The following is a 14031-nucleotide window of genomic DNA, read 5'->3' as shown; positions in this document are numbered from 1 at the left end:
TTTAGCTGCCTTTTTTGTGTTCTGCTGAGTGGTTCGCCCTACGGTCAACAACTTTGACTTGCTCTCCTAAAAAAAGTCAACAACATAATGCCACTGTAATGGAATGGAAGAGTAAAGATTTAACAATGCAAAGGTGAAGAATGAATGACAGTCTGCTAGACAATACAGAGATATTTGAAAGAACTAAGAAACATCTAAATTCATATTTTGAACTAAACTTAAATAAAGGTACTGACATCAATGTGGCATGGGACGCAAGCAAGACTGTTATGCGAAGATTATTCCTGCAACAGAACTGTATTAAGAAAGATTAAGAAAAGTGATGGATAAGAAGAAGCAAAATGTATAAGGAAACTAATATAACAGTAGTGGTAAATGAATACAGACAAACAAGAATTGTATAAACAAGAGGACTTATTTGGTTATGGATACACTATGGACAAATATGGAAAATGAATAACAATATATAAAATTATTTGAAAAATGTTACGGTAAAATCTGGGTGCGGGGCTACTCTGCCACCCAGCTTGTCGGACTAAGTCTGCGGGTCCCTGCGGAAGAAAAAATGAGCTCAGCCGGAGACAGGAGCAAACTGCAGAAGATCCAAGTTTATTGCGCAACAGGTTCAAGGCGAGATTGAACAGCGAGAAAGGGGTGACATGAACTTTTGAAATTTCCCTCCATGTCCCAGAATACAGTGCAAAATACATCACAGTTACATCATGAATACATTAAGAAGAGGTTGGGTTACACAGATTACATCATGAATACATTTGGAAGAGGTTGGGTTACACCGGATTAACATATGGAGGAGGGAGGGGGGAATATGCAGAGCTGGAGATATGCGCAGATAAGCACATCCTGAGAAGACAATGGTCCATGTATGCATAGTCTGTCACCTGGCATCGCCCGGAGGAAGGGCTTGGCAGAGCGATTTGACAGGATTAGGGTCTTGACACCTTGCTTGAGGGATTATGGAGGACAGGGGAGGTGTCATGGAGTCCTAGAGAAATTGAGCAAATTGGCACGTTGATTTTCTATGAATTTTATAGATTTTAGTCCCTTTTGACATTGACAATTGGAAATAAATGGATATATTGTAGCGAAGAAGAAGGTGAAGAAGACATGCCCCCCCCTTCTGTATCAAAAAAGGGAAAAAAAGGTCAACAACTTTGACCTGCCCCCCCTAAATAAGGTCAACAACTTTGACTCCCCCCCCCCAAATGGTAGCTCACTGGCAGTATTTTTTTCTATAAGTAGATCGCAGTCCCTTGGGAGTTGGACATCCCTGTTTGTGTTCAGGGTGAGAGAACAACAACACACAGCCATTTTCAGCAGAGCCGCCTCCTTGCAGGAGTAAGGAAGCCAAGGAGAACCAGATGCCCTACAAGAGCATCTTGGATGAGATGGCTTTCAAAGAGGGTGGGACAATTGCATGGAGGAGAGGCCTATCCAAGGCAGCTGTCCATGATCACTACGCTCAGCCTCCACAGTTTGAGGGAGCAATGCTTCTGAAAAGCACTTCCTGGAAGTGTTGCAGGAATTTATGTATAGGTTGGGGGGGTTGCCCCTCCAGCAGATATCATGCACATGCAGCCCACTACCAAAATCAGCACAATCACTTTTGTGATTTGCCCCCACAAAACACTTCATTTTTTTTAATATAAATATTTATTAAAAGTTTAACAATTACAGAAAAGGAGGGGGGAAAAGAAAACAGTAAAAAATTACAATACATTACATCAAAAGAAAATAAAAACCAGATTAGAAAGGAAACAATGCAATACAACAATAAAAACAAAAACAAAAAAATTTAAAAACAAAATACATTTAAAAACACACCCAATATTCCTTATCTTTACCTTTCATTTACCTGTTTCATCGACCTCCTCACACCTCCCTTTTTGTATTCTAGTTCAGTTAACTATTTCAGCAAATTCTTTCCATCTTTCTCAATTTTTGTTCTGTAATTTATCTTAACGGTCTAACCTTTAATTTTTCCATTTTTACCCATTATCAATCAACTTTTACTTAAATCTTTATTACATTTCTGTTAAAACCATATAGCTTCATTCCAACATCCTTCTAACATTCATTAATTTTGCAATGTTTTTGTAAATATACTTTAAATTTTTTCCAATCTTCTTCCACCAACTCTTCTCCCTGGTCTCAGATTCTGCCAGTCATTTCCGCCAGTTCCATGCAGTCCATCAGCTTCATCTGCCATTCTTCCCTGGTAGGTAGATCTTGTGTCTTCCAGTGCTTTGCAATGAGTATTCTTGCTGCTGTTGTGGCATACATAAAAAAAGTTCTATCCTTCTTTGACACCAATTGGCTGACCATGCCCAGGAGAAAGGCCTCTGGTTTCTTCAGGAAGGTATATTTAAATACCTTTTTCATTTCATTATAGATCATCTCCCAGAATGCCTTAATCCTTGGGCATGTCCACCAAAGGTGAAAGAATGTACCTTCAGTTTCATTACATTTCCAACATTTGTTATCAGGCAAATGATAAATTTTTGCAAGCTTGACTGGTGTTATGTACCACCTATATATCATTTTCATTAAATTCTCTTTTAAGGCATTACATGCCATAAACTTCATACCAGTGGTCCATAACTGTTCCCAGTCAGCCATCATGATATTATGTCCAACATCTTGTGCCCATTTAATCATAGCAGATTTCACCATTTCATCTTGTGTATTCCATTTCAACAGCAAGTTATACATTCTTGACAAATTCTTAACTTTAGGGTCTAACAGTTCTGTTTCCAGTTTTGATTTTTCCACCTGGAAGCCTAATTTTTTATCCAAATTATATGCCTCCATTATTTGATAATAGTGGAGCCAATCTCGTACTCTATTTTTTAGTTTTTCAAAACTCTGCAATTTTAATCTGTCTCCCTCTTGTTCCAGGATTTCCCAATACTTCAGCCATTTGGCCTCCATATTAAGTTTTTTCTGTGCCTTTGCTTCCATTGGTGACAACCATCTTGGGGTTTTATTTTCTAACAAATCCTTGTATCTTATCCAGACATTGGCCCCACAAAACACTTCATCACAGTTTCTTCCTATCTATTCAAAGGGCCTTTGTTGCACAATACCAAATGTAACAATTCACTGGCTCACAGGGAAAACTTCAGAAATTCATATAGACATGTGAGCTCAGCTACTCAGCAGCCCCTCTGCCTGAGTGATAATTCCTGGCATCCTGATACCTGAGTGCCAGACAGGTAGTCATTCCAGAAATAACAAACCCAGATGAAGACAAAAGGGTGTGATTAACTTGGCTGGGAAACAGGGAAATGTAAATATCTCTTTTGTTACACTTGATGGGTGTTTGGTGGAGGGCAAGGAGAACAATGGGGCAGGGTCCAGGATGCTCAGATTACTGCCACCAGACCTCCCCTTTCATGATGTAACCATGATGTATTAGTGATGTAGTTTGGGGGGGTATAACATAGGGGACGCGGGTGGCGCTGTGGGTAAAACCTCAGTGCCTAGGACTTGCCGATCGTATGGTCGGCGGTTTGAATCCCCGCGGTGGGGTGAGCTCCTGTCGTTCGGTCCCAGCTCCTGCCCACCTAGCAGTTCGAAAGCATCCCTAAGTGCAAGTAGATAAATAGGTACCGCTTTATAGCGGGAAGGTAAATGGCGTTTCCATGCGCTGCGCTGGTGCTGGCTCGCCAGAGCAGCTTCGTCACGCTGGCCACGTGACCCGGAAGTGTCTTCGGACAGCGCTGGCTCCCGGCCTCTTAAGCGAGATGAGCACGCAACCCCAGAGTCGTTCACGGGCCTGTACGGGCAGGGGTACCTTTACCTTTACCTTTTAACATGGGGATTAGCAGCTAATAAAAGTTTGGGGGCTCTTTTGTTCGGGGCTTCCATCTTGTTCCACCTTGTGGCAGGTGTGAGTCCTGTTGCGACAGTCTTCAATAAAGACCAAGCCTACTGGCTGCTGTTTTGCTCTGGTATTCCTGGCTGGTGTCCTTGGTTTTTTTGTCCAAGGGAGCCCTCAGATTTCTCCGTTAACAGTAGCCACAGGTGGGGAGAGTGTTCCTACAACTCCCCAAGCGTGTTTCACAAGGACCCCTTCCTTCCCTCTGCCCCAGTACCTGAGGCTTGTCACGTCTCTCCAGGGATTTGGCCAGAGGAAGTTAAACGCTGGGGAAAGGCTCCATCCTTGCAAAGAAAACAGAGACATCAGCAGGCGCCTGGCCCCCAGACATGCTAGCACTAGTGGCACATGAGGGTGGGGGACATGGAAAGGAAGCATTCCTATAATATAGTGCACTCAATTGGCATTTCTTCCTACCTGATCTTAGAAGGTTTCCCCACTTTGCTTCTGTACAGGCATCTCGGCTCCGTCCCAGCCAGCTTAGCCCAGAAGCAGCAGCCAAAGTCTCCTCTTTCTCTGAGCTGCTCTCTTAATTAGAAGAAACTTTGGCTGCTACTTCTGCATCAAAGATGTGGGGAAGAGGCGCAAGGGGTGGCAGCCGGGAACCACTGGGATGTTCTCTGGTCCTTCATCCTGGGAGCTGAAGCCATGGCCCTGTGAAGGAAGCAGGATATAGTACGGGCTCTCATGTGAATGGGCTCTAACTGCCCACGGGTTCCCCACTTATCGCGTTGCCACACCATGCTGCTGTGCAAACTCACAGGGCATAAAATCGCTGACGGCGCCTGAGTTTTGTAATGCTCACAGTTGTACTCTGCGTCCATCTGGGAACTATAGCGTCGCACACAAACTGAGCCTGGGAAGGTGGTGGTGGAGGCCCTGTGTTCTTACAGCGGTTACAGAACTTTCCTGCATGAGAGCAGAAAGGAGATGCTCTCGTCTGGAAGTGGGTGGGCCAAGCTTTCTTTGGGAGCAATGTCAGGGCAGGGGCATTGGGCATCCATTCCCCAAGTCTGCCAGGAGGATACCAGGTCCTTCTTCCTCCACAGGGCCATGCTTCAAAAGAATGTTCTCCATCGCCACTTCCCAAGCTGATGGACAAGAGCGAAACTCCATCATCTGTGGCATTCCAGTCCAGCCTTTGTGGATTGTAAAGTCCTTCCAAGTCTTTGAAGGAATCCATGCTACTCAGTGCCTTGCATGTCTTCTGGGATGTCCCGGTTGCTGTCTGAATGTGCCTGACTAGGAGAACGGCATGACTGGCACATGTCAAAACTAAATAAATAAATCGGAGCAACTGGTTGCTTTCAATATGCCGGCGATCAAATAATATTTCATGATAAACATTGTTAAAAAGGAAAAATAACAAGCAGATTTCTTTCCTTCTCTGCCTTTTCTGGCTGCTGCTTTGAGCTCTGCTTAAGAAGGCTGGAGCCAGCTGGTTCTCATCAGTGCCTTCTCCACGGAGTCCTTGGAGCTGCAGGTGAAGTCACTACACCTTCTCCCTGTTCAGGTTGCTGTTCAGCAGGTGAAGCTGATTCATGCCCCATGATGCTATTCCGTGCCCCAAGACGCCCCTCCACCTGCCAGATGGGTGCTGGCTTCCGGGAAGCAAGACAGTGGAAGTATTGGACCAAGGAGGGGGAGGGGGAGCATGCGCATGTGAGGCATATTCCCAAGAGCATTCCATGAAGTCCATGTCCATGAAATTTGCTGTAGACCCCAAATCTATCATCTTCTTCTTTGCTGATCACTTGTAGCTGAGTAAGAGTATCTTCCATGAACATGGTCTTAACAGTGAGCCCATAAGTGACTGTTGAGGCCAATACTGGATCCACTCGTCCTTCCACAGTGGGGACATAAGTTTCCAGGCAGGAGTTGATCACAGTGAGGGTTTGCCAAGCATGCCTTCCTCTTAGCTTGTTTCTCCCTTTCGTCCCGAGTTCGAGCGTCTTCAAAGTCCATGACACCTTTGGTAAAGGCTCTTCCCCAATTGGAGCACTCGCAGGCCAGTGTTTCCCAATTGTTGGAGTTTATACTACATTTTTAAAGATTTGCCTTGAGCAGGGGTCAGCAAACTTTTTCAGGAGGTCCACTGTCCCTCAGACCTTGGGGGAGGCTGGACCCAACCTCTCCCGAAGGCACCCTCCCCTCCCAAAAGGACTCCCCTGCGCCACCACTGACGACGCAGCTGCCGACACCACCTCATCTTCAGCAGCGTCGTCATCGTCCTCTGCCTTGGCCAGGGGTCTATGGGGCGCAGAGCCCATGCCTCTGGCCTGGGCAGTGACGGCAGCCTCCCTGCCACTGCCGCTTCCTCCTGCTCGGCTCTTGGCCGTGTGCGGCCGCCTCAGCGGGAAGGAAGACGCATCACCCAGAGGCGTCTGCAGCTTCGGATTCGTCGCAGGAACTTCCTGTGGCCAATCCAAAGCTGTGCCAGCATTGCCGCCTGCCCAGAGGCCAGTGTACAATTTTGAAATAAGCAGGGAGATAATATACAGCCTTGTCGTACTCCTTTCCCAATTTTGAACCAATCAGTTGTTCCATATCCAGTTCTAACTGTAGCTTCTTGTCCCACATAGAGATTTCTCAGGAGACAGATGAGGTGATCAGGCACTCCCATTTCTTTAAGAACTTGCCATAGTTTGCTGTGGTCGACACAGTCAAAGGCTTTTGCATAGTCAATGAAGCAGAAGTAGATGTCTTTCTGGAACTGTCTAGCTTTTTCCATAATCCAGCGCATGTTTGGTCTCTGGTTCCTCTGCCTCTTCTAAATCCAGCTTGCACTTCTGGGAGTTCTCGGTCCACATACTGCTTGAGCCTTCCTTGTAGAATTTTAAGCATAACCTTGCTAGCGTGTGAAATGAGTGCAATTGTGCGGTAGTTGGAGCATTCTTTGGCACTGCCCTTCTTTGGGATTGGGATGTAGACTGATCTTCTCCAATCCTCTGGCCACTGCTGAGTTTTCCAAACTTGCTGGCATATTGAGTGTAGCACCTTAACAGCATCATCTTTTAAAATTTTAAATAGTTCAGCTGGAATACCATCACTTCCACTGGCCTTGTTATTAGCAGTGCTTTCTAAGGCCCATTTGACTTCACTCTCCAGGATGTCTGGCTCAAGGTCAGCAACCACACTACCTGGGGTGTACGAGCCACCCATATCTTTCTGGTATAATTCCTCTGTGTATTCTTGCCACCTCTTCTTGATGTCTTCTGCTTCTGTTAGGTCCTTACCACTTTTGTCCTTTATTATGGTAATCTTTGTACGAAATGTTCCTTTCATATCTCCAATTTTCTTGAACAGATCTCTGGTTCTTCCCATTCTGTTGTTTTCCTCTATTTCTTTCCATTGCTCATTGAAGAAGGCCTTCTTGTCTCTTCTTGCTATTTTTTTGAAATCTGCATTCAATTTCCTGTATCTTTCACTATCTCCCTCGCATTTTGCTTGCCTTCTCTCCCCTGCTATTTGTAAGGCCTCGTTGGACAGCCACTTTGCTTTCTTGCGGCAATTCTGTTTCCTGGGCAGCTGGCAGAGCCCCTCTTCACTGGGCATGGGACTGCCACATGCCCTGGCCACCACAGGAGACTCACAGTCCCTCTCTGTGTCTCCGTTCCTTTTCAGCCACCGTCAAACAAGGGCGATGATGACTGTCCTACTGATCCTATGCTGAATAGCTGCCCAGCCCAGCTTCAGGTCCCCCACCAAGTGCCCCCCCTCCAGAACCCACCGCTCTCAACCGACTCTCAACTGCCTCCCCTCTAGCATTCAAACTCCCTTTCCAAGCCTCCTCCAACCTTCTCTCACCACTAGAATTCCACTCTCTTCCACCCTCCCTCCCTGCATGGCATTCTGATAGAATTACCTTAATTACCCTATTACACACACTACTACTGTTACAGATTTAGGGGGGGATCCCACTAAGAAACAATTCAAGGTCCCTGAGAGACTAAACGGAAATGCAAGAGAACTCCTTCTCCCATACCTAGAGGTGTGAACAGAAATGGGGGATTTGCAAGGGGGGGCAAGATAACTGGGTGTGAGGTGACAGGAAAAGAGAAGCTTTGAGTAAGGGGTGCTGGGGAAGAGGAGGAAGAGGAGAGTCTGGAATCCAGCTTGGGAAGTCTGGCTGCCCTGCTGTAGGCTTGCAAGTCCCTCTTGCAATGTCCCTCTTGCAATGATTCTGCTGTAAGATCTGGACTCCCTCCATGCAAACTGAAGGTGTAAACATGTGAATAAACCGTGTTTCTTAAAGCTACGACAGTCTCTGCCACGTCTCAGTTCTCTAAAGGTGAGAGCCTGAAACCCCATGGGCTCTTGCCACCGCTCGGTAGAGAAAGGAGAGGCACCCAACTTTTGGAACAATATTTTATACACTCTGCTGCCTGAAATCATCCTGTTAGAAGTACTTGAGCTTTGCATTTCTGGTTCCTAGGAAATCAGGGAAAGCAAGCTGCAGGTTCCTCATCCCTGTTCTAAAAAGCAGGTGTCTTCCCTCAAACGATCCTGGGAATTGTGGTTTGTTAGGAGTTCTGGGAATTGTAGGTTTGTGTGAGGGAAGCACTTTAAATCATAGGATGATAGAATTGCACAGTTGGGAGGGACCCCAAGGCAGTGGTGAAGGAAACCTCTAGGGCACCTGGGGCGGTGTGCCCAGGGGCGGGGCGAACTGACCATATGGGCGTGGCACGATGTGCCGCACGGCACGATGCCCATAGAGACTAGGGGTGGGGTGTGCCAGGGCGCGCCACACCAATAGGGACGGGCAGAGGCGGAGCTAGCGGCAGCGCACGTCCCGGGAAGGCACCACCCGCGGCGATGTCACTTTCCCTCAGGGATGACACCTGGGGCGGACTGCCCTCACCACCCCCACCTTGCTCTGCTTCTGCAACCAAGGGTCATCTAGTCCAACCCCCTGCAATGCAGGAATCTCAGCTAAAGCATCCATGGCAGATGGCCTTCCCACTTCTGCTGAAAAACCTCCAAGGAAGGAGAGTCTACCTCTTTCCGAGGGATTTCTTCCAACTGTCAAACAGATCTTACTGTCAGAAAGTTCTTCCTGAAGTTGAGTTGAAATCTCCTTTCTTGTATCTTGAAGCTGTGGCTTCCGGTCCCAGCCTCTGGAGCTGGAGAAAACAAGTTTCCTCCCTCCTTCCCTGTGACGGCCCTTGAGATATTTACAGGGCTGCATGGTGTGGCTCTAATATCCATGTTCTGAGAGAGACAGCAAAACGTTTCTCTGTCCCCTTTCTTCACCCCATTCAGAACTGCAAGGGATTGGTGCATCTGGTTCATGGGTAGGCAAATTAAGGCCCCGGGGCCAAATGCGGCCCAATTGCCTTCTCAATCCGGCCCACGGACAGTCCGGGAATCATCGTGTTTTTACATGAGTAGAATGTGTCCTTTTATTTAAAATGCATCTCTGGGTTATTTGTGGGGCATAGGAATTGGTTCGGGTTGGGTTTTTTTCAAAATATAGTCCGGCCCCCCACAAGGTCTGAGGGAGTGTGGACCAGCCCATGGCTGAAAAAGTTTGCTGACCCCCTGATCTGGTTGGTAAAAAGATGGTCAGGGTTTGGAGCCCAGCCAGGGAGGGCTGGCTGTGGGCAAGATCCTGGCATTGCCAGGGGTTGGACTACATGACCCTTGGGATCCCTTCCAACTCTACCATGCTATGATTCTATCAAGGAAAGGACTGGGGAGCAAGATGCAGAACAAGGAGAGGCACAACCACACACTCCAACACGACACTCTGGCCTGACCCACGGTGGCCTCATCCCAGCACACTTTGACTCCCCCTGATTTTATTTTTCTTAATTCAGCTGCCTGACAACCCACTAGCCAGTTTGCCAGCTGATGTCACAAAGTGTCCCTTTGCAAGCAAGTCCTATAATGCCCTGCAAGAGGGATGCCTCTCAGATGATGATGAGAGACTTACTGAGACAAATCATGATGAGAAAGAACTGTGAAGGTAGGAGGAGCTCCGATGCCCAGAGAAGAGGAGTGGCATAGAATTATTATTATTATTATTATTATTATTATTATTATTATTATTATTGTCACCTGTAAGTGGTGCATGTGGCTTGGCTCCCTGGCTTGACTTGTCCACAGCTGTTGACAAACTTGGCAGGTCCTCAGCTGTGGTCCCCAGATGATATTTTCTGTTGTCAGTATCTGGTTGGTGACAAGGTTGAACCATATGGCCTTTCCATGCCTCTATTCTCTTAACTCTAAGGCTGCGCACACATCACACCCTGAAGTCACAGGGTCGTTTCATTAAATGTCAAACTACGGACTCGTTTTTTCCTAAACGTGTTCTAGATCATTTTCCAAGAGAATTTCCCAAACTTTCACGATCTTGCCACTGTGTGGGATGGGTTTGAACAGGAAGGAGAGTATACGTTAATTGAAATGTATCCCTCCAGATTCCCACAGTTGTGAGCTGAACAGGGTTTTAAAAACCCCTCCTTGACAGCAAAACTAAAAGCCTAGGGATTAGGCTGTGAAACCTTGTTTTGAGCAAGTCCAGCTATGAAGTCAGCTGCCTTCTGTGATGGAAAGGTTTGTTGAGTCACCAAGTGTGTTTTTCCCCCTGCTAGCAAACAGTTACCTAGCAACAGCTTCTGATTGGCCAGAGTTCCAAGGGAGGCAGTTGGAGTGGAGTGAGAAACTGAGAGATTCATTTGGTCCATAGCTATCAACTTTTCCCTTTTCTTGCGAGGAATCCTATTCAGAATAAGGGAATAAGGGAAAAGTTGACAGCTATGATTTGGTCTGTGAGGGGGATTCTGTCAGGAGAGTTCGTTCTGACTAGAGATGGGAAGGCCTGAAAAAAAACTGGGGAAATGGGGGACGACTGCTCCCCCCCCCCCAATTTTTCTGGGTTTTTTCCAGGCCTTCCCATCTCTAGTCGGACAGGTGGTAGAGCTGAGCAGAGCCGATGACTCTCAGTATATGCTCTAAGGTTCTGAATCACAGAACACTGTTAAAATAGACAAGACACAGTCCCACACGGTATTTTACAGGAAAAAGGGTCCTCAGAAGGAATACTCTGACAGGAAAGGGCAGTAGTGATTCTGAGGCCAAGGAGGATTTGGGGGTCTGTAAGGAAACAGTCCAGTTGAAATCCTAAGTTCCTGAAGTGTGTGTGGAGAAGTCTGATCTATGAAAGTTGTGTAAAAGAAAGTAGCCTTAAGCCTGAACAGCATGCAGCATATATCTTGAGACAGTATACATTAATAATAAGCAACAGCACTGCTTGTTACATTTCTGTGGAAGAAGAAGAAAACAAAAACTCCTTCTTTACATCTGTTATAATAAAGTTTGCTTGCAATCTGTTTTCACAAAGGAAAAACCCACTGCGGCTCGTGATTCATTCTCCATTGGGAGATTTCACCTGAGGGAAAGAGAAACAGCGGGATGGTGCAGCGGCGCCATGGAGAGAGAGTGCCGTTGTGTTGTTGTTATTGTTAATAATAATAATAATAAATTATTAATAATAATAATAATTAATAATAATAATAATTTATTTATTTATACCCCGCCCATCTGGCTGGGTTTTCCCAGCCACTGGGCGGCTCCCAACCAAATATTAAAAACACAATACAGCATTAAACTTTAATGTTGCACATTCCCTCTTCCTACCCAATTCAGAAAGAATCAGGCAGCAACCTGAGAAGTTTAAAAACAAGCCTGTGTGTGACCCTTGAGAAGGGGTTCCTGCCCCAAGGGGCTTACAATCTTTAATTTGACACAGGGAGGCAACTGTGAAGGTTGAGGTCCAGGGTGGATCCTGACTCCTCCTGGAAGACTAAGCCAGGGTCTTTGAGTTTAGACTTTTGGATTCCTGGACATTTCCCATCTGTAATGTCTTCCTCTGTTTTTATTTTCCTTTCTGTCTCCTAGCTCCTAAGACAGGTAGGCCTCAGAGGCTATTGTGGCTTCACAAGCAAATGAAAGAAGGGCGTTTAAGAATGGCATCAGAGAAGTTGTGGTATGTTAATTCCACGGGGAATCCATTCTCCACATGTGCCAGGAGGTTGTGGTGCCAACCTGAGTGAAACAGGGCTGGGCTGGAGTGGGGGAGCAGGTCTGTCTAGCCCCAGCCCCTTGACCCCCTCCTTCCGTGCCAGGGGTCAGGCCGTCCTTTGCCCAGGCAGGAGCAGCGAGCAGCAGCTAGTGGTGACGTGGGCAGCATGGCAGGGGTGCTTGTTCTGCCCCCCTCCTTCCCTTGGTCAGCTGGCCAGGCACTCAGGCTGTCCCCACAGTAGTCACGGTTTTTGCCAAAATTCTGACATCCTCCCATTCACTCTAAAACTATGCCAAACACCTGCAAATTGCCCCCTGCAACGTTTGGTGATACAAACGCTGTGTTTCCAGGCAGGTCAAAAAATGAGCCCTCAACGCAGTGTGAAGAACGTCTTGTGATGTTGTTTTTGAAACAATTCACTTGCAAAATAAGTTCAGTCCTGTTTTCCTGCGATCAGCAATTCCTTGAGAAATCATTAACTTCCTCAAGGCTTTGCCTTTTAGCTCTCCTAACAGAAAGAAAGCCAAGTCACCATTTTGGACGGTGTGGATTATCTTTTTTGAGGAACAGCAGAGGATTTCCTCTGGGTGGCACCAAACGCACAAAGAGGCAAAGAGGAATATTTTTGCCACCATTAAGTGACAATCACACATTAGAATAGCATCACACATTGTCGTCAGAGGCAGTATGCCTGTATAGAATTTTACAGATCACTTGGGAAGACAGGGGAACTAATACCTGTGTACTGGAAGAAGCAAAGATCACCAGTGTCAAAGCAGTGATTTTTCAACATCAACTTTTTTGGACTGGTTATGTTGTGCGGATGTCTGATTATCGTCTTCCAAAGCAACTACTCTATTCCGAACTTAAAAATGGAAAGCGTAATACTGGTAGTCAACAAAAGAGCTTTAAAGACTCTCTCAAGGCAAATCTTTAAAAATGTAGTATAAACACCAACAACTGGGAAACACTGGCCGATGAGAGTTCCAGTTGGAGAACAGCCATTACCGAAGGTGTCATGGGCTTTGAAGACGCTCAAACTCAGAACGCAAGGGAGAAATGTGCTAAGAGGAAGGCACGCTTGGCAAACCCTCACCGTGATCAACTCCCGCCCGGAACCCTATGTCCCCACTGTGGAAGGACGTGTGGATCCAGAACTGGCCTCCACAGTCACTTACGGACTCACTGTTAAAACCGTGTTCATGGAAGACAATCTGACTCAGCTACGAGGGATTGCCAAAGAAGAGGATATAACTAGTAGTTGGCAATTGCAAGTGGAGAGAGTGCTGTTGCTTACAGGTCATCTTGACAGGCCTCCTATGACCTTATCAAGAAGGACTGTTCTTCTTGTTCTTTGTGGGGTGGTTTTGGCATGTTGAGCTTGCCATTGTACTGGCTTTTTCTGCTGTAAACAATGGAACAGGAAGGAGGAAGCTTTATCTGCAATGTAAATTGCAATAATCTGTTGACCTTGGCTCCATGATAAGAGTACAGTGGTACCTCAGGTTAAGAACTTAATTCATTCCGGAGGCCTGTTCTGAACCTGAAACTGTTCTTAACCTGAAGCACCACTTTAGCTAATGGGGCCTCCTGCTGCTGCCGCGCCGCCGGAGCACGATTTCTGTTCTCAACCTGAAGCAAAGTTCTTAACCCGAGGTACTATTTCTGGGTTAGCGGAGTCTGTAACCTGAAGTGTCTGTAACCTGAAGCGTATGTAACCCAGGGTACCACTTTATCAGTCTTGGGGGCAGAATGTCTAAGGTTCAAATTCCCAGAATCTCTAGGTAGGGCTGGGAGAGACTATTAACAACATGGCCACGGACTGAAATCTGGGAGTCGTTGCCAGTCAGTGTAGACAATACAGTGGTACCACGGTTCTCAAATGCCTTGGCTCCCAAATGCTGAAAACCCGGAAGTGTTCCGGTTTGCGAATGTTTTTCGGAAGCGAAACGTCCGATGCGGCTGTCAGCTATTGTTTCTGGGGCGCCTGCACCAATCGGAAGCTGAGCCTTGGTTTTCGAACATTTTGGAAATGAAACAGACTTCCGGAACAGATTAAGTTTGGCGCTGTCATTACTGGCCTTGCTGTGGAGGAAACCAAACT

At 46.5% G+C, this 14031-nt stretch overlaps 1 long non-coding RNA gene across 2 annotated transcripts; it reads right to left on the bottom strand.

Annotated features, from left to right (window-relative positions):
* Positions 1–4114: 4114 nt before the first annotated feature.
* On the bottom strand, positions 4115–10671 carry LOC308462740. Of its 2 annotated transcripts, none has more exons than XR_013979294.1 (2): positions 9962–10671; positions 4115–4552 (listed from the first exon to the last, which is right to left on the bottom strand). It is a non-coding gene; the product is annotated as an uncharacterized lncRNA (long non-coding RNA). The 2 variants fall into 2 exon arrangements; XR_013979295.1 differs by lacking the exon at positions 9962–10671 and adding an exon at positions 4660–8856.
* Between the last annotated feature and the right edge of the window lie 3360 nt (positions 10672–14031).

The sequence above is a fragment of the Podarcis pityusensis genome (assembly GCF_964106645.2).
Source record: "Podarcis pityusensis genome assembly, chromosome: 14".
Taxonomy (NCBI): Eukaryota; Metazoa; Chordata; class Lepidosauria; order Squamata; family Lacertidae; genus Podarcis; species Podarcis pityusensis.
Note: the sequence above shows the minus strand (reverse complement) of the source record. Positions and strands in the feature narration are given on the sequence as shown.